Raw genomic sequence first — 20,220 nt, forward strand, 5'->3', positions numbered from 1 at the left:
AGGGTTATTTGATCTATCATCAGCAACATATATATTAAAGACCTGTTATGTTATGCCCAAACAGCTGTCCACTTACTTGTTCTGTGAAACAGGAGTAGTATAAAGTAAAAATAGCTACACACAGAAGGGAAACAATAGGAAATGCAGGTTTCGGAAGTAGGGTACAATACTTTTAAAGGATAAGTTCCTCATGTTCATATATAGTAAGAGAGAAAATGAAAAAGGATTACAAAAAGAGTTAAGTCAAATGGGAGAGAAGACAGTGGAGGGGGGCAGTCATTGGGAACAGGCAAGCAAGCATGAAACAGTACAGATAAATAGGACACTGACATACATGAGGAGGGAACACATGGGAGAGACAAAAAGGACAAACATATGGCAGACAAAGCATTGGAGCTTATGGAGATTTAGAGGCAGTATTTCAGATGCTGACTGGCATAGAGAGATGTTACTGTGACCCAGGAGATGAAGGTTGCAGGACCAGGTGGGTGCAGGTATGGGTTATATCATGGTCCGGTATTCAAATAGCAGAGTCCATCCAGTTTAGTGACTTCCTGATACGCTACATCAAAGACTGATGAGTGGTAGTCATCATGAAAATACCCAGGTGACCACCATCTCTTCTACATACTTCATTTCTAGCAGACGTGAGAGAGGTAATTGTGGTGGGATACATTCGTGGGAAACAATCTCACCCCATTCACTTACCTCATCTGCAGCCTCAGCAGGGGCAATGGCAGGTAATGGCTAACATGTCTGTGGTTCATTGATACCATCATTACTGGCTAAAGGGAGAGAGAAATGGAAGCAAGCCGTTACACAGGGAATTCTACACATTATATAAACAATATAAATAGAAGTAAGGAAGATAAAGTTACACATGCTCCCCAGCACTAGCATTCTCTGCTGTCTCATGTGGTAGCCAGCAATATTTTACTTTCACTTTACCTATGCTGAAGGACTAAAGGGACATACTAGCCATTACTCAGAGGTATTTGTGACATGCAGACAGCACTGCAAAAGTATAGTTATACAGCCATGTGTAAAGAAGAAGCCTGAAATGGTGTCAACAGCCTGTGGAAGTAGCTACACTGCTACATATATTTGTAGTGTAGCAAAGCCTACCTCTGCAGCCAGTAAAAGCAGCTACAATTCTACACATACGTACTATCAAGAAGAAACCTAGGACAATGTCTACAGGTAGAGACAGTACACAAACAGATATGTGCAGTGATGCAGGAGGAGGAAATGTTAGTCATAAACCCAAACCTGAGCAGGCATGTGCTCTGCCTCACAAAATTCCGCAGTGCCACAAGAATAACAGCCAGCCACAGCATACAGCTTGCACAAATAGACAGCCACAACTGCCAGCCTGATATCTACAGCATCTGCCAAGGGAAGCCAGTGTCATTGACAGGCCTACTGTGAAATACAGTGCACAGTTAAAAAACAGCAAGAAGCCGAGTAAAAATGATACACAATGTGCTCTTCTAGGTGGCCTTTCCTTGCCTCTGCTTCTCATACCCAGATATGCTCAGGTCACCACGCCAGTGGCTCCACTGTTCCCCTATTCAGACAATGCTGATAGTCTTGATCAACTGTACTTATGAAATGGACCCATATAAGTTCCCAACAGCTGACCCTTACTGTAGCTGTGCAAGAGGTTTACGATCGTATTTGTGATTGCTACTGTTTCTAATCCAGGCATAACAAGACCAGAAGATTATAAGCCATGAATGTTGAGGACTGAAGGAGCTATCAGTAGGACCTGTCCATGTTATGGATTCATGTTTGTGCTTTTTTCTGTGTCCATGCAGGTTGGAATGTTTGATATTCAGCATTTCTCATTCCTGTGGTCCTCAACCTTTTTGGCCTACAATAGCTTAGTTTCATTATTCCCATGTTCAAAATTATAGCAATTGTAAATACAATAGTAAACCTTTTGATTGATTACTGGTTCAACAGTTTATTTTTAATTATATTAATTTTACTTTTAATGAGATTTTTTTAACTTTTTTTCATTTATTTACTTTAGTTTTGGTACCATATTTTGTTATTTTAAGTATTTAAGTATTTTAGTTAGAGTTTAGTTTTTTTTGTTATTTTTAAAGACACAGAATTATCTGTTGACAAGGAATGGAAAAGCGGAGTAAAAAATAACCCACCATTACAGCATGATATTTTAAATTTCGAGAATGTTCTAATTAAACAAATTAGGAATAACTATTACTAAAATAACAATACAAGTAAGTACAAAATTTAGAAACTTGTAAAATTTAACACAGGGATGAAAAAGTATGAAATGATGAAAGTAGTGAAAATGAAAAGGTGGGGGTTATGGTCCTGACAAGGGAAATGGGAACACACCTAAAATGCTTGATATTTTAAAACAGCACCAATAGTTTACACTTTTGTCTCTAAAAATAAAATTAATATTTCTCTAAAAAAACTACCAATTATTTGCGACAATTTTGTGATACAGGCTCATTGATATGGATTTTACATATTATCTGAAGGTAAGGGGAATAGGTAAATCCAGCTATTTTTGTAATTCTAAAAAACTCTATGTGTACATGAATGACCTCCAAACCATGATGTTCTCTAATGCCCTCCATTCAAGACACAACCTTTAGCCACACATATAGACACCAATATAAACACAAATTTAACTCTAATTATTAATTATTTACAGATTCTGGGGACTTCTGGACTTCCTGAAAAAGATTGACACAAACATAACGTTTACTTCATCACAATTGATCAAGGGTCAAGGATCTATTTACTGTTACCCCATATTCTAGAGTTGGAGCAGTTTGAAAAGATATTAACTGAATTGGACTTTTTGCAGCCAGATGAAATTAGAATAATCTTAGAAAATATGGAGTTGGTATTAATTACGATTACCTGAGGGAAACTGTGGGTATTACAAATGTTGAATGAAACAAAAATAAACACTAAAACAACAATCTATATTTGACTTTAACATACCAAAATATTGATGGCTTAAAAAGGTATATAAATGACACTTGGGATATGTTTAGTATGCCCACAAAGAGTGACAGTATTTCAGAAATACTCTGACTTATAGTTACAGAAGGAATTTCAATTTGAAAAATATCTTAGAAAAGTGTTCCTTTATAACTGAATAAAACAACTAACAGTAGCTGTTAAGTAGCCTACACTACTGTAACCTGGCAAATACCGTAAATCCTTGGGAATTGTATTACATTACTAAGGTAACTGGAACGAACAACACATAATTTATGAAAACATGAAATGATCAATCGTGAAAATCGCACAATGCACTATATGCATTCTATAGTCATTAATTAGTCTGTAATTTGGAATCATTAAATTAGATTAGGAAAGAGGGAGGGAAAGGGAAACTAGACTGACATATAGATTTAGATATAGGAAATAAACTGGCAAAATTGTAGGAATGCATGTAGGAAAGTGGTCTATATATTAATATCATTATACATGTATTCCCAACATCCAGGACCCTAGGACACCACCACATACATAACATACATATAATGTTGTTCATCTACTAGCAGGCAGTTACTATACAGTTAGTTTAGTATATATTCCCTTTATTATGTATATACAATGTATTTTGTATTGTATTATTATATATATATTTATATTTTTATACTATATTTATTATACATTTTTTTTTATTTACATATATATATTTTCATCATTCAATATATCATATATATATATACATATATATATATATATATATATATATATATATATATATATATATATATATATATATTTAGGATTAGTCTAGTTCATGTATTGTTATTATATATATCCATATTTTATATATGTTTATATTTATGTATTGTACATTTATTTCTAGAATATACCTTATGTATGAAGAGATTTATACCAACATTCAATACAGGTTGTTATTAATTAATTATCAATCATTATGCAAAGTACATTAATCATTGTTATTGGCTATGATAAAAAGAATGCCATTGACTGCTTTTTTGATTTTGAAGAAGAGGTCTGCACGAGGAGACTACTCAATCCTGTTTGTTTTTTTTTTGTTATGGATATCATATCATATTTTTTTTACTTTTATTTCGATGGTTGGAAATTATTGGTGGAGTTAGTTTCAAAGAAGACAGCCTTTATAGATCCGTGGTGCTGTGTTTTATTTTTGGTACAATAGTAAACCTGCCAAGATATATGGTGTGAGCTTTCTCACTTCTGTAAACTTAGCAGATGCTTTTCATAGGGCTGCAGCAAAAGCAGCAATCAACACAAGCATACACCAAAAAGCACACATTAAGTATGACTTTGAATCATATATCGTGCACCTTAGCACTGTCACATAGCACAATGTGTGAACATGAACAGTCTTCATGCTTGCATGCGTTTAAACATTTTATCTGTAGCATAAGGCAGAAAGCACCAATGGCTAATGTTACTGATATGCTTCGGTGGTATATAGAAATTCATAGACTTTGGCAAAATAAAGCCTTATTAGCATACACAAAGAGCTACTACCTGTTTCGGACTTTTGTTACAGGAACACAATCTTACATAACAAAGCACACAGCAAGGGAGCAGTTTTTGTAATTCTGCAAACCTTGTCTAGGAAGACAGAAGCATAATCTCAATAGGGCAAAGCTCAGACCTTCATTTTATACTTTTTGGTTTGATTTCCTCGGTCTTCACCTGTTTAACTGTTTAGTAGTACAGTTCTGAGCATATTACTCGGGTTTCAAATATTATTATTTTATGTCTACATGTATGATGCCACTATTGCTTCACCTCTCTTGATAAGGAAAACCAAAAGTTCCTTTAAAGCTATCAACCTCTAGTGAACTCTTACAGGTAGTATTAAATCAGAAAAGAGTACAATTTTCTGCACTGCATAGTTAGCTCTGTGCAGCAGAGGGTTAAATCATTAATTTTTGTTTGACCTGAATGACTTTGGATAGACTAGTAATGATCTAGGATCTGAAGGAGCTAGATGGAAAGTCTGCAGTTCAATAGCCAACACATGCTCTCCCATTCTGGTCTGAGGAAAGCAGCATGGTCTGCTGAACTGCTGCTACCCAATGGATGATGGTTGCACAGCAGGCAACATAAAGCATCATGGGTATTGCATTTGCTAAGCAACATGTTCACTGTGTAGCTGCAATATGTTTGTGCACCAAGGTGTGCATGCTTCAGCTTCCAGTGTTTTAGAGTGCAAAGGAGAAGGCTAATGTTGCGGGAAACAGAGGTTTGAGCAAATGCACAACCCCAATGGTTACTTATATGATGGTCCTCCTTGTCTGTCTCCTAGAAGAAGAATGAATGGCCCAGTGATTGTTAACCAATGGGGAAAAATATAGAAAAGCTGCGGCAGTACATCTCACCCTAAAAACATACGCAGACTTGTAGTCCAGTCATTTATCCTGGAACTTGACCAAGTATCTGAAAGAACTACAAAACACCAGTTGGTGCCCATATTCTTAAAACTATCCTGTAAAGATATACTACAAATATCACACAAGCACCCTTCCATTTGATCACATATGATACTTAAAGCCCTGTGTTTTTTGTAGCACTAAGGAATTTTGATTTTCTTTCACACTTGTCATTTGATATAGTCAGCTGCTCACTGCACCAATGTGCACACACAATCATTATGACATAAGACTAATGGGCAGAAAGCAAGAATTATAAGCAGGTGCTATTTGCTAGACCCATCTAGTGAACCTAATGAGCCTGATAAGTGATTAGCCCGCATAGCCAAAGCAGCCTTGTTAGGCATACTGTCTTGCTATAGGATGAGATGTAAACATGCACACTGTAATATGCACTACATCCTACTGGGGGTGGTGAGGGAGAATTTCCTGTCAGCAGAACCAGGTAGTTATCCCTTACCTCAAGACTGGATTGGTCACTCATCCCTCATATGTCTAAAATCTTGGCTATCTACTGCTTTAGGTAGGAGACTGGTGTCTCCTGTATAGTTGTAGAAGTTGTTTTGGTGCTTAAGACCCACATAATCCAAACACTGTGTATGACATTTATACTCAGTTGCTGTATCTGCATAAAACTCATCTCATCTAAAACAGAGCTCATAACCAATATTGAACTGAATATGTACAATCCACATCATCTTGCAAACCTGGATAAGACTGTCAGTAATCATCTTTTACAATGAAAAAAGAGGGTAGCAGCTTACTGGATAGAAAATGTACCATTTATCCTCTCATCACTGTATGGTAATCCATGTGCTCTTTCCATAATGAATCTCAATATAAGTAGTGTTGGGGGAAAAAAGGCACCGTACTTGCCAAACATGGTTCATCAGTTGAACACATGCTTTCAGGATAAGAGCTTTTTGCTACATAAAGAATGTTTACAGTGTAGGAATTCTAAAGACTCTGGTTGTAGTCTCTGCACATCTCTATTGGAGATATGTCAGCATGTAGGACCAAAATGTGAATGACAGATAATGGAAGAAAATTATGTCATTTTGAGTGCTAGAACAGCAATCTGCTTTGTAGTATTCTGACCTTCCTAGTGTTTCACATGGAACTATTGAGTATTTTTTTCTGCTGCAGGGATATGTGCTTCGGTGAATTTATAGTCTGGCTATTCCCGTTTTGATCCTATGTTTTATATTCCAGGTTTGATCCTATGTTTTATATTCCAGGTTTGATCCTGTTTTATATTCCAGGTTTGATCCTATGTTTTATATTCCAGTTTTGATCCTATGTTTTATATTTTATTTATCATTTACCTGCTTTAAGTTGCATTCTTGTGCCTTTCACTTCCCTGTTCTTCGTATCTGCCCCCAACATCTATGAGGCATTAAGCTAAAGTTTCTGAATCAGCTTCAGTATTGTCTTTATTTGATTGCATTTCTCTCTAACTTGCATGCTTGTTTGCTTCTTACTTGATTTTTTCCCAACCCTGGCACACTTCTGTTGTGCTTTTATAAGGCTGTGTTTTTGGCCACCCCCTCCCCCCAATGATAATCTGAGTCCCTCCCTCCCTTCTTCCATTGCTATTGTCTAATGAATAAGCTATTTAAGTATTCTTCCCACCCATTCTTTTCCACATATCCATCCTAAAAACAATTTTTCTGTATAGAATCATCAATAAAACCGTACCCTGTAAAGCAGTAAACATCGAGCAAATCCCTTGCATGCCGACAAGGGCAGCTAGTTGGGTGTTGAGTGGCAATACTTATAGATTTAGTAGAATTCAGTGTTGTGCAAACATTAACATTTATAGAATTTAATAGGCTTTAGCATGATTTACTCCAACAAGATACTCTTAGTAATGTGTAAACATTAAAATTAGTAGAATTTAGTACTGTTTACCATAATCTGCCCCAAAGCACCCTTATTAGTCTGTGCTAACAACGCATCCTTAATAACCAACTAACCCCAATAGACAGGTCCTTTGTAGCTCAGCAATCAAAGGACTGGACTGAATGGTTATGCAGTTTTCCAACTTTTCTGAGCCATCTTGGTGGATATAAGCACACAGCACACAGCACACACATAGACTAATGTATGCTGAGGAACTTAGAATCAATCTTCCTAAACAACACAAATTGCCTAGACCATCCATTCTCAAAGCTATGTCTCAGCAAGCCTAAAGGCACTAGAAATAAAGAATACCTAACACCATAAATACAGTATACTCAATGGAGCCCCAAGCACCAAGCCCATAAGGCAAGTAAACACACTTTCCAGGACTCATGTCATAGGGGACTCTATGGTAAGACATGCTGATGTCCGTCTCACCAGTCCAAATAAGGAGAAGATAACGGTTTGTTGCTTGGCCAGGACCCACCAAATCACACTTACATTAAAGTCTTTAAACTACATGAACCAGTATGATTCCATCATAGTCTGTGTATGTGTAAATGACCTGAGATGTACCTCCATGGAAAATATGAAGAGATATATTACAGTGTTCTTAGACCGTGTCTCACGTTGGTATTAGCCCAGCAATGAGCAGCATATCACCATCACCGAGGATGATGCCACAAAAAGAGCAAAAGATGATTGATTTTAATAATTAGCTGTCTTTTTGGTGTCGTTCTAAGGGATTCAGTATTTGTCAGCATGGGAGGATATGATTAACAGACTACATGGCTTTACAAAGATTGTCTACACCTGTCCCCTCTAGGCTTTTGAATACTGGGTATAAAACTTTATACACTTCCATAGTACCTTTCTTAGGCAATGCCAAATTGACAAACCTACTGACATAGCAAAATTACTCAACTGAACCTCAAGGATTTACTGCTTAATGCCAGGAACCTAAATAAAAAAATACACTCCCTTCAAGCCCTCCTCACACTCGAGAATGTAGACAGAATCTGAAGAAGTTCTTTTACAGAGAGGAAAGAAAGTTCTGACCTTTTTATTAAAATTTAGCATTTCAAGACAGCGGTTTATTATTTTTACACTCAAGCATACAGATATCTGTGCAGTTACACAGACATGGTTTAAAGCAGCAGAAGGTATCCTGAAAATGCAGTGTTTCATTGCTTTCCGCACTTTTAGATCAGTAGCTGCACAGACAAGGGCTAAAGGAGGAGGTGTTTCGATATATTTCAGTAACACTCATATCTCTAGGTTGGTACTCCATGTGCATAGAAAAAATCCTGTGCTATATCTTATCCAGCTATAGGTCATCCATTATATCCCAGGAAACTTACATTGCATGCTTGGACCTACTGGAGACACTTAGCATCCAAAATAACACCCTGCTCATGGGAGACTTTAATTACCCCTCTATAGACTGGAATCATACATGGCCTCACATCTACAGCACAGACATTACTGGAATTCATAAATACAAACTCCCATGACTAAATAGTGAAAATGCCCACTAGAGACTCCAACATATTGGACCTCGTACTCACAAATACAAGTGAACCTTGCATCCCCCACCCCACTCCCCATGTCTTGTCCTAGCTGGTAAGGTCTGACCATAAAACTGTCTCCTTCAAAATCAAAGTCGGCTCTCTAACCCACCATAAACTAGTAACAGTTATGAACTATTATAAGATGAACTACCTTTTATTGATGGTTTGTCAAAATGTAACATGCCTGCAAACACCAAGAAAAAGGCAGCCTATGCTGAATTGCTATATGAAACTCTGTTCAGTCATGTCAGTGGCTGTATAGACGCTACTGTATCTACAAGAGGGAAACCCAGAACTAATCCCAGAAACAAGCTGCCCTGGTGGCATCCCAAATTAAACAGTATATCCAGCAAAATAAAAAATATAGCAAAAATCAGGAATGTTAATTCCCATAAAGAAAAACTCTCTCATCAAACTAAATAGGCAATTAAAAGGACTAATTAGGTCAAGTTAACCTCCCAGGTGAAAGATAACCATAAGACTTTTTCAACTATATCAGAAGCCTCAATGGCAACACACAGAGACGTGCTGAACTAATGGTTAACAGTGCCAAATTCACTGAACTTGGTGATATAGGAAACCTGTTAGCAGACAAATTCAGATCTAACTTTACCTCCTATCACCCCCTTCAATCCCCTAAGAATACCATCAATATAACTCCTCTGACTATAACTGGGGAATATGAATTGGCTGCTAAAGTCAAGAACACAGCCTCATTGGGCCCCAATAACATCCTGGGATATCTCTTGAACAGTCTAAAAAGACTTATCAGGGCCCGTGGAATAACTATTTAAGTATAGCCTTAAAACAGACTTTGTGCATTAAGAATGGAGGACTGAGATGGTCATCCCCTTCATAAGGATAGACCTTCAAAAGATCCTGGAAATTACAGACGCATTAGTCTGATTAGTCTTATTTGCAAAGTCATGGAAATAAATAGCATGAAAATTATCAGCAGGGACATAGGAGAATTCCAGACATTAGATCCATCTCAGTTTGACTTTGCCAAAGGAAGGTCATGCTTACTGAACCTGGAGGACTACTTTAAAAAGGTGACTAAAGGCCGTGGATAAGGGGAAAATATGCCTACTGCCTACATAGATCTGGCTAAAGCATTTGATACAATATCCCACTCAGATTTTGTGAACAAACTTCTGGAACTAGGCATAAACCCCTTTATTACACCTTAGATAGCTAGCTGACTCAGAGGTAGGACCAAAGAGGTTAGAATCAGTGCAGCAACCACCACAATGGGGCCAGTCACCAGTGGAGTCCCTCAGGGCTCTGTACTGAGACCACTCCTCTTTGATATCTACTTCTCTAAGGCCATATCCAATGCCAAAGGCCTCTGGCTGACCAGGATCACAGATGATTGCAAACTGTGAGCTGTCATTTAAACACCCCCCAAGACAAAAACACCCTTCAGGAAGTTCAACCATAGATAAATGCTTAGTGCAAAAGCCATGTCTTAAAACCCAGTGCCAAGACATGCATTATAGTACTTTTGGGAAGTCAGCCACTCTGGTTAAGTAACACAACCCAAAAACAAACGCTGCAGTAGAACAAACCTCAACAAAGAAAGCAGCCACACCAGTCCAGTGGTTAAGGCAGTAAAGCTCACAATCAGGCAAAATATCCAAACAGATTTTATTAACGTGTCAAAAAAACTCCAGCAATACACTCCACACACGTTTTCGTCTATTGAAAAGACTTCATCAGATACAACAATATCCTGCATTCAACCAGTTTAAATACTTTAGCCAAAACACTAATTGATTAATTAATAAATCAATATAAAAATATTTAAAGTCAAAAGGACTTGATAAAAAACATTTTCCAACAAATGAATGTACCAAAATACATTAAAATATAACAAATACATCCTGGTCCACTTAAACCGCAAATACAAATTATTAAAATAAAAAACTAAACTAAAAAAATTTTTTTAAAAATAACTTGTAAATTTCATAAAACACGTAACAATGTTGATTTGCTAATACAATCAACAAAATGAATAATACAAATAATAAAAACGACTTAGGCACAATTTACCTAAATATATTGTGCCTTAATTTTTAAATATGGAACAATCGAAATAAATTCATTAAGACCAGGGGATCTGTTAGCCTCCAACAAAATCTGCCAGTATGTTTCTTTATGGGCAAGGCGTGCCTCCCTTGGACCCCCCCTGATGTCCTTTGGAACCACCTCCAGAACAAAGAACAAAAACTTAGCATTATTGCATGTGGTGGTATGTTTATACAAGGCACTGGTGTTTTTGCACTTAGAAATATCATAAATGTGCTCATGTATACGCCTAGAAAATAACCTTTCGGTTTTGCCAACGTAAAACGCTGGACATTGTTGGCATATAGCCAGATAAACCAAACCACCAGTTTTGCAATTATAATGACCCCTGGCCTTAATGTCCCTGCCTCTACTTTCCAAAAACACATGACTGGCCTGAAGTATGTACTTACAGGAGGAACAATGACCACACTTGAAAACCCCTAAATTAGGTCTGGAATGCAAGATGGAAACATCTTGTTGTTCTAGGGTTTTTTTGATGTTAATACCCCTCCTAAACACAGTTTTAACGTCCCTACCCTTGAAGGTATCCAGGTCGGTCAACTCCTTGAATGTGCCCCATTCCTTTTCCACAATACTTCTTATGTGGGAGGCATTTCCACTAAACTGGGTAATGAAGGTAAAACTACTTGCAAACTGGTCAGTTTTGTTGGATGTAGAACTATCTGGGATGTTAGTACCAGACCTACCCAATATGGGAGCAAATCTAGATGACCTAGCCAAAGTAACCTCCTCTTCAACGGCCTTAATCAGTGATACGGGGTAACCCCTTTCTAAAAATAGTTTTTGTAGTATACCGCATTCCTGCTGATAATCTACATCTAGTGAAGTCATCCTGGAAATACGAACGTATTGTCCCTTGAGTATCCCCCTTTTTTGAAAATTAGGGTGGGAACTCTGATAATGTAAATAACCACTGGAAAATGTGGGTTTACGATAGATGCTAGATTTGAACCCACCATCAACCATGGTAAGTGTTACATCCAAATAGTTTACACTATGTTGGAAAATATGATGTGTAAACTTTAAAAAGTTAGTGGTGATATGGATGTACTGAATAAATTTCGCTATGTCACCCACGGGACCCGTCCAAAAAATACAAACATCATCAAGGAATCGAACATAAAGATTCCAAGATTTAGAAAAAGGACTGTCCAGGATAAATTTCTTTTCCCAAATGTACATAATAATATTAGCATAGGTAGGTGCACAATTGGCCCCCATTGACACACCTGTCACTTGATGGAAATATTCCCCAGAAAAGAACACAAAATTGTTCTTTAAAACTACTCCCATTAATTCAGTGATGGTATGCACATCATTGTTAGCAATATTGGGGCATTCCCAAAGGGCCTCCTCTAACCATTCAAGACCCAATTCATGGGGAATAACAGAAAAAAGATCCACCACGTCAATGGTTAGAAATACCAAATTGGGTACAAGTAATTCTGGTGTAACGCGACGCAAAAAGGCCCAGGAATCTTTAAGAATGTATTCTTCCCTACCCCATAGTTCCTTCAGTTTCCAATCCAAAAATTTGGATATAGGGTGTGTCTTGGAACCTTGGGACGCTACTATAGGCCTTAAAGGTGGGTCAATGGGGTCTTTGTGCACCTTGGGTATCCCAAAAATGGATGGTATCCTGGGATCTGGGTTTGAAAGGAAGGTATAGACTGGAAAATCAATCACCTCCTGATCTAATAAATCCTGAACAACTAGATCAATCTTGTGGTAGGAAATATTAATTTCGTTCAAGGAGGCAGAGGTGTATTTTTGATGGTCATGGAGAATGTCATACATTTTACCTTGGTAGACTAAACTATCCATAATGACCGTCCCCCCACCCTTATCAGGTTCCATAACCCTAAGGGTAGGGTCACCCCTAAGTTGTTCAAGTAATCGTCTCTCCTCTGGTGTTAAATTAGCCACAGGGTGGTCCATACCCAACTCCTTCCTAAACCTACCCTCAATCCTTTTCTCAAAATTTTTGAGTTGTGGGTGAAGAGGGGGATTGAAGGTACTAGATCTCCTCAAGAAAAAACCAGGAGTGCCATTAGAGTTACCCAATAAATGTTCCAAATTTAATTTTCGGGTAAAGAGCTTGAGGTCCAGAATGGCTAGTATTAAATTACTAGATTTCTTAGGAACATACTTAAACCCTTTGGTGAATAACTGAAAACAGTGGTCAGATATAACAAAATCACTGTAATTATAAATATAATAATTATTACAGGAATGTAGGGTATATTCTCCCAAGGGAGTAACAACATGTTCATAGTTCCTTACCAATGCTGTCTCTGGTTTCTCTTCCACCCGCGAGTAAACCCCCCTCTCCCTCTCTGTACCGGAGGGACCCGGTCTAAAGGGTGGTAATTGTTATGGGGTTGTTGCCCTTGTTGGCGGATACGTTCAGACCTACGCAAAGCTGGCTCGTCTTCACCTAATAACTCAGGAAAGTCACCATGGGGAGATGTAATGTCCCTCTGTTCCAATGGAACCTCCCTGGGAGGACTGTCGGAAGAAAAACCAAATTCATGTTCATGGTGGTAAAATGGCTGTTTAAAAGGAGGCGGATTAGGGTATTGTCGTCCCTGTTCATATTCTAACAGGTCCCTTCTTAGTTTTTTATATTTGTGATTCAAAACTGTCTCGCAATGTGTATCAACATCCCTTCTAATTTCACTACATTTGTTGGAATCAAATAACAAATCATCAGACATTCGTTTAAAATACACGGAAATATCCTGCTGTAAAATACACAATTCTTCATTATTCTTTTTAATAATAGCTTTCACTACACTACGCCCACATTGATCAAAGGCCTCAATGAGGTCTTTATGAAAGGGGCTGCCTAATATAACCTGATTAGGGTATTTAAATACCCGTAAACCCTTAGGTACAGTACCTTTATTTAGATTTTCCATAAGGTACAAATTGTCCAGTTCAAGAGTCCGATAACGGTAGAGTGCGTTCTCGAAACGCCGTTCCAATTCGGAATAAACAACGCCATTAGCTCCTCGACCCTGAAAGTGCTCCTCGTATTGAAATTTGGGTTTAGACTTAAACCATTCGTTGAAAGAAGAAGTAGGAAGATGGTTAGTCTCAATGTCTCTGTCCGGTTGAGCGGCAGAAATTGGTGAGGATGCAGAATGGTGAAGAGCGGCTGATGTATTGTTGAAATCAGTTGCAGGAACGTGTACACCATGTACGTTCTCTCTAACTCGGACTACACCATCAGCAAAGTCTGGGACGGGTGCATTTCTTTGGTTGGAACCAACCAACCTGGAAGGATTGCGCTGCTCTTGAAGTAGAGCCTGGATACCCGTTCCCAAAGGAGTCAAAAGATTAATTAAAGTAGTTAACTGGCCCGTGAGCTGGGATAGTCCGTCCATTTCAGACCTGGACGATTCCACAGGGAAATTCCTCTGTTGCCCGTGCCCTGGAGACACCACCGGACTAGCAGCCATAACGAACACAACCCAAAAACAAACGCTGCAGTAGAACAAACCTCAACAAAGAAAGCAGCCACACCAGTCCAGTGGTTAAGGCAGTAAAGCTCACAATCAGGCAAAATATCCAAACAGATTTTATTAACGTGTCAAAAAAACTCCAGCAATACACTCCACACACGTTTTCGTCTATTGAAAAGACTTCATCAGATACAACAATATCCTGCATTCAACCAGTCTGGTTAAGTACCTCATCAAGTGAAACACCCTTAAAAGCTAATTGACTTGTCAAGGATTAAGGAAGTCATGTAAAGAGTAACCTAGCCTTTGACTAACATATTTCCAAGGTGGTAAGAAAATCTTTGTATGTTGCCCAGCTTATAAGTAAGGGCACAACATCTAAGTCTAGAGAGGTCATCATACCCCTCTACGCAGCCCTCATCATGATAATCATAGAGTATAATGCCCCCTTTGGTATGTACCTGACCAGACACATGCATCAGCTATAATGACCACAACAGTTCTTTAGAAAACTAATTTAGGGAGTAAATGTCCTATGCTGATCACCTCAAAGACCTGTCTCTTTACTCTGTATCATACAGACTACTGAGAGGTGATCTTTTCTTGGCTTACAAGGCATCCCTGGACTCTATTTTGATGAACACATGGCACATCCAGAAAACAAACAACATCAGAACTACTTGATTAAAAGACCTAAATTTTGCTTGCAACATAAATATGACATGTTGAGGAGAGAGAGAGATGTTTATCTTGGAGAATTCCAGTTCTCTGGAAAGGGATCCCCAGTCATGTGAAGCACAGCTCCTCTGTAATCATATTTAAGTGCAACTTGGACCAATGGATCAGTAGTCGAAAGTTTACCCCTGGTCTGGTGCCTATGTCTGTGATGGACAGAAGCAGTCAGTAAATCACCTTATATAAATCAAATTTGTGGGTCATACTTGGGTTGCACAGCTAGGCTTATCATTAGCCTAGTATAACACCTATGAACTATTGAACCTATGAACTTAATCGTATATTAAGTGCTAAGATATCTCCATCAATCAGCACTCACCAACATGAATACTGCAGGATACCTAGCCAACTCCCATTTTCTTGGTTAAGCTTTGATTTTTGTCTACAAAGCATTAGAGAGACACACACATGCAGGTGCATTTGCTGTAGGTCTAGTATCCACAGAAGACAACAGTTTCAGTCCACACTCCACACAGAGCAGTTCTTGAACACTAAATTTTGCAAGCTCTGTGCAGCAGGAGTTTTGCATTAAACTACAAACTTTAAAACTTAAGTTATCCTCCTTTACCATAGAAAGTCTGTTTTAAATATTTTCAGATTCCACTCTATACTGACCAGAGAGATTTTACAAAACTGCTGGATATTCCCAAGATTGTAGATTCATTGACAGATATGAAGTCCTTCAGTAAATATCATAATGATACTGTCATCCCTTAAATCTAATCATCCATTTGAAATTAAAAAGCATAATATACTTGGATGCTGCTTGCCAATTAAATATGATTAGTTGAAAGCTGGGCTCAGCTGACATCATTTGTGCTAAACAAAGTGAATATGTGAAAATATTAAAGGTATAAGACAAGGCAGCAGAATTATGATAGATCGCAAAGGAATCAACTATAAAGACCATCATATTCATAGAAGCATCATAGCTTTTGCACCAGTTCTAACCCACAACACTCTTAAGTCACATATAAAGTGTATGTAAGAAGTGTGTTTTTAAAAAAATCATCATTGCATACCTTGTACAAGGCATTTGGGACATTGGTAAGCTTCAGCTAACTGAGCTCATATGTGTGTTACTTTTCATAATTATATATCCTAAATAATTTCAGTTGATTTAAATGACCCATGAGAATAAACAAAAAAGAGTAATGTAACACAATATCCAATTTGCATTAAATAAAATGCATTGTTTTAATAATTAGTATTGCTAGTTCCCCTTTGATGCTATAACAAATTAATTGGCCAAGATTGCATAATCTCTATGCAATGAAATATTTTGCTGAAAGATAAATTTTTGTTGGACTTTTTTATTGAAAGGGGACTTCCTTTACAGTATAAAAGCATTCTGGGATTTTGCTATTGCTGAGTTTTCTACAGCGGATATGTTCTTTGTTACCAGAATCTTTGGTTTCTTACTAATTAACTGGCTCAACTGCAATCCTCTTAGGAGTTGCTCCTGTGAGACAGACAGAAGTGCAGATAATTGGAAAAATATCACTGCTGGTGTCCTACTGAGTGTACCTTACAGAGTGATGTGATATTTCCATTTCATTTCAGAAAAACTATTATCAAGGTTAAAAAGGGTAGCTTAAAGGTTATTTATTCCACTTCAAAGAAAGCTGTAATGGAAAGCAGTTTAATATATATGCAGTGCCTTTAGAAGGGTAACAGTGAAAGACTTAAAAACCTACATAGTGGGTACTTAGAGTTGTCTTTACGCTGAAGTCAGTATTGCAGAATGACTTCAAGATTTCAGTAATTATTAATTAATTTAAAATTAAATTAGTACTAGAAATTTTATGGTAAACATAAAATAAGTCCAATATATAACTCCAGTCAAATATACTAATTATTTCTAAGAAACTATACACACTTTAGTATTGTTGATATTGCATTAAGAACCTGTTAAATGTGACTGTCTATTTGGCATCTGTAGTTTGCATATTTTATGTTTTCATTAAGCCACATTTTTTCTTTCCAGGATTAATATTTTAACAGTGCCGCTGCAGCATCTGATGAACTCTTATTTACCACTTTCATTCCGATGGCTTCTTGCATTATTACCACATAACAAGTGGGTGAAAGCAAACCCACTAAAAGTGGGTAGCTGATGAAAAAGATAGGAAGCAGCCTGCTGTAACACTAGTACTGTACCCTGTTGAACAATGGACTGCATTTAACTGGAGTGAAGATGGAGTTTGGAGCTGTCCCCTAACAACCAAGAATTTTGAAAAAAGAACAACCACTGTAGGGAATGTCACCTACATGAGATATTATACAGGATCATAAGAGGATTAAGGCACCTGAGGCATAACGTCACCTTCACCTTGCCCGTGCCCACGCTTAGGCCTTGCCTTGCGTTTCAAGGATGGCTAGGCCAGTCACACTAGAGGTGAATTTATAAATATACAACCTGCTGTCCAGAGTGTCACACTGCTTAACTTGGAAAGTTTGTTCTAGGGAAGGGGTGGGTGCTATTTGTCAAATATATCCCTCCTCTTTGTCTTATTTATTTGTGGAAGTAGATTTAGAACTTTGTTTATAGTGTTAGCTGCATTGTATATTTACTGAGTTATAACATTTGTTGGATTATGGGATACATTATGGCCCTATAAGTATGTCACAGGTCACCCTTAAGCAGTCTGTGTTAAAGTAAATATAGGGATAAAGCCTCCAGTCTTTCTTTCTAGTTCAGCTCTTTTTCCCCTGATCTTTTTAGTTACAAATTTCTGGGGTCTTGCACAATGAATAATACCCAAAGGGAGCATTGCACTCAATAATGTGTTTAATCAGTGTGAAGTACAAGGAGGTGAAGACTTCTTTTCCTCTGGAAAAATCTCTTTTGCTATGAGCTATGCAAGGAAAAATGTTTTCCTAACCACTGGTGCAATGTGGTGATCAACTGTAAGGAATCTGTCTGCCCATGTGCCTAGGTCTGTCTTTCACAACCTTTTCATTTTTAAGTAATGTTTTGCTTGAGCTATAAGGCAGAGCCAGGGGATGCTTGCAAAATGCAACAATGTTGCACTTTCTGACACAAAGTTTGAGCCAGTGTTTAGTACACCAGGTATTGACAAGTGTAAGCTCCTACTGTAGTGTATGCATGTCAGTGCGTGATTTTTTTTTTTTCCTCCTCAAGGCTACTACTGTGATTTATATCTACTTTTTACTAACTCCTTACCTCTCTCACCTCTTTCTTACCTGCATAACTCTGATACTTGTTCCTTTTGGCCACCAGGTGGCTTCCTACTATTACCTGGGTTGCTCCCTTTTGGCTTACTTCTTAACCCTCAAATACCTTTGTTCTGCACCTGTATCCTCTCTCTCACTGCTTCACATTTTCTTTACTCCTGACCCTGCCTAACCACCCTTCTAGTATAGTTTACTGCTACAAACCTGTACATCTTCATAGATTACAGCTCATTACACAAACTATACCTTTTTATCTGTTACAAACCTACCTGCTGTTTCCACAGCTCACAGATTGTTTTTTCTGGGCCTCACTACTCTTTTGTGTCTTCCCCGCTCCGTTTGCCCTGCGGGCTCACTCCGCTCCCCTCCCTGCCCCCAAATTCCACCCGCCCCTAGCACCTGTACATTTATACCCTCATAGGCACACCCCTCTCTTCTAACCACCAATCATATCTTACCTTATAGACACACCCCTCTCTTCTAACCACCAATCATATCTTGCACTTGTCTCCACCCCCTTCTAATACTGCCTCCTCCCTCCCCACCAAACTACCTAATCTACTCTCTGACATCTTGACTCTATCTAACTATTCCAACTCTATTACTGCATCTCCTATCATGTCTAATAAATACAGACCTTTGCTACTACTAACTCTCCTAACTACTCTCACCTTTGCCTATCTTTTAACCTCATACGAACTACCCCTACCCTTTATACTTACTATCCCATTCAAACAAACCCTGGCAACTCCCCTACCTCCATCCATAAGCTATCTTAATCCCACTTACAAGACCTCCTACCTTCAACCAAAATATCACCGTCACTCTCACATTAAATACCTTATTCATAGCCTTAAAAAACATGTAAACTACCATTGTAAACCTCCTCAATTTTACAACCCGATACTAATGACCTCATTAATTGATGGAGACATCCACCCTAATCCTGGCCCTATCCCATCCCCAAAATCTTCTAATAGCCACATATTTAGAACAAAACCAAACCCCCCAAATCACTATCTATTGCCCAACTAAATATACGTAGCATTTGTAACAAAATACCACTAATTCACGCTCTTCTAGATGTTCAACAGTTTGACATTCTCTGTCTAACTGAAACCTGGCTCAAACCTACAATAAAGGATAATGAAATTACTCCCCCAGGCTACAACATCCTTAGACAGGACCGTTTAAACAAAAAAGGTGGTGGTGTCGCTGTCCTCTATAAAACCGGACTACAAATAAGTAAAGCAAATCTTAACCTTCCATCTGACATAAATGCCGAAATAATTATTGCAAAACTTCACCTCAACCCTCACAAAACAATTAATATTATCTGTACTTATCTTCCCCCAGGAAAAAATCTTGTTATACTAGAAGACCTGTTAAATTGGCTTTCACTAAACCTCCTACAAGAAACAATACTTTTAGGAGACTTTAATATTGACTGGAACTTATGTAAAAATACTAACCCAACCACCCACATTAACCTACATGGCTTCTCTCAAATCATTAACTCCCCAACAAGAATAAACAAACTTAATAATAAATAAACCATACTTGACTGGATATTAACAAACAGCCCACAACAAAAATATACAACAGGAACTCTCCCAGATGACCTCAGTGACCACTCCCTAACATATATTATCAGGCATAAAACAAATGTTGCTATCCCTATCCAAGTTAGAACATGCCATAGCAAAAAAAATTTTGATCCCAATCTGTTTCATAATGAACTTATGCATGTTAACTGGTCACCCCTGAAATCTCTCCCTATAGATGAAGCTGTTACTTACTTTCATAATACTTTTCTAG

Source organism: Protopterus annectens, chromosome 13.part0 (assembly GCF_019279795.1).
Source record: "Protopterus annectens isolate FY-2018-M chromosome 13.part0, PAN1.0, whole genome shotgun sequence".
Classification (NCBI taxonomy): domain Eukaryota; kingdom Metazoa; phylum Chordata; order Ceratodontiformes; family Protopteridae; genus Protopterus; species Protopterus annectens.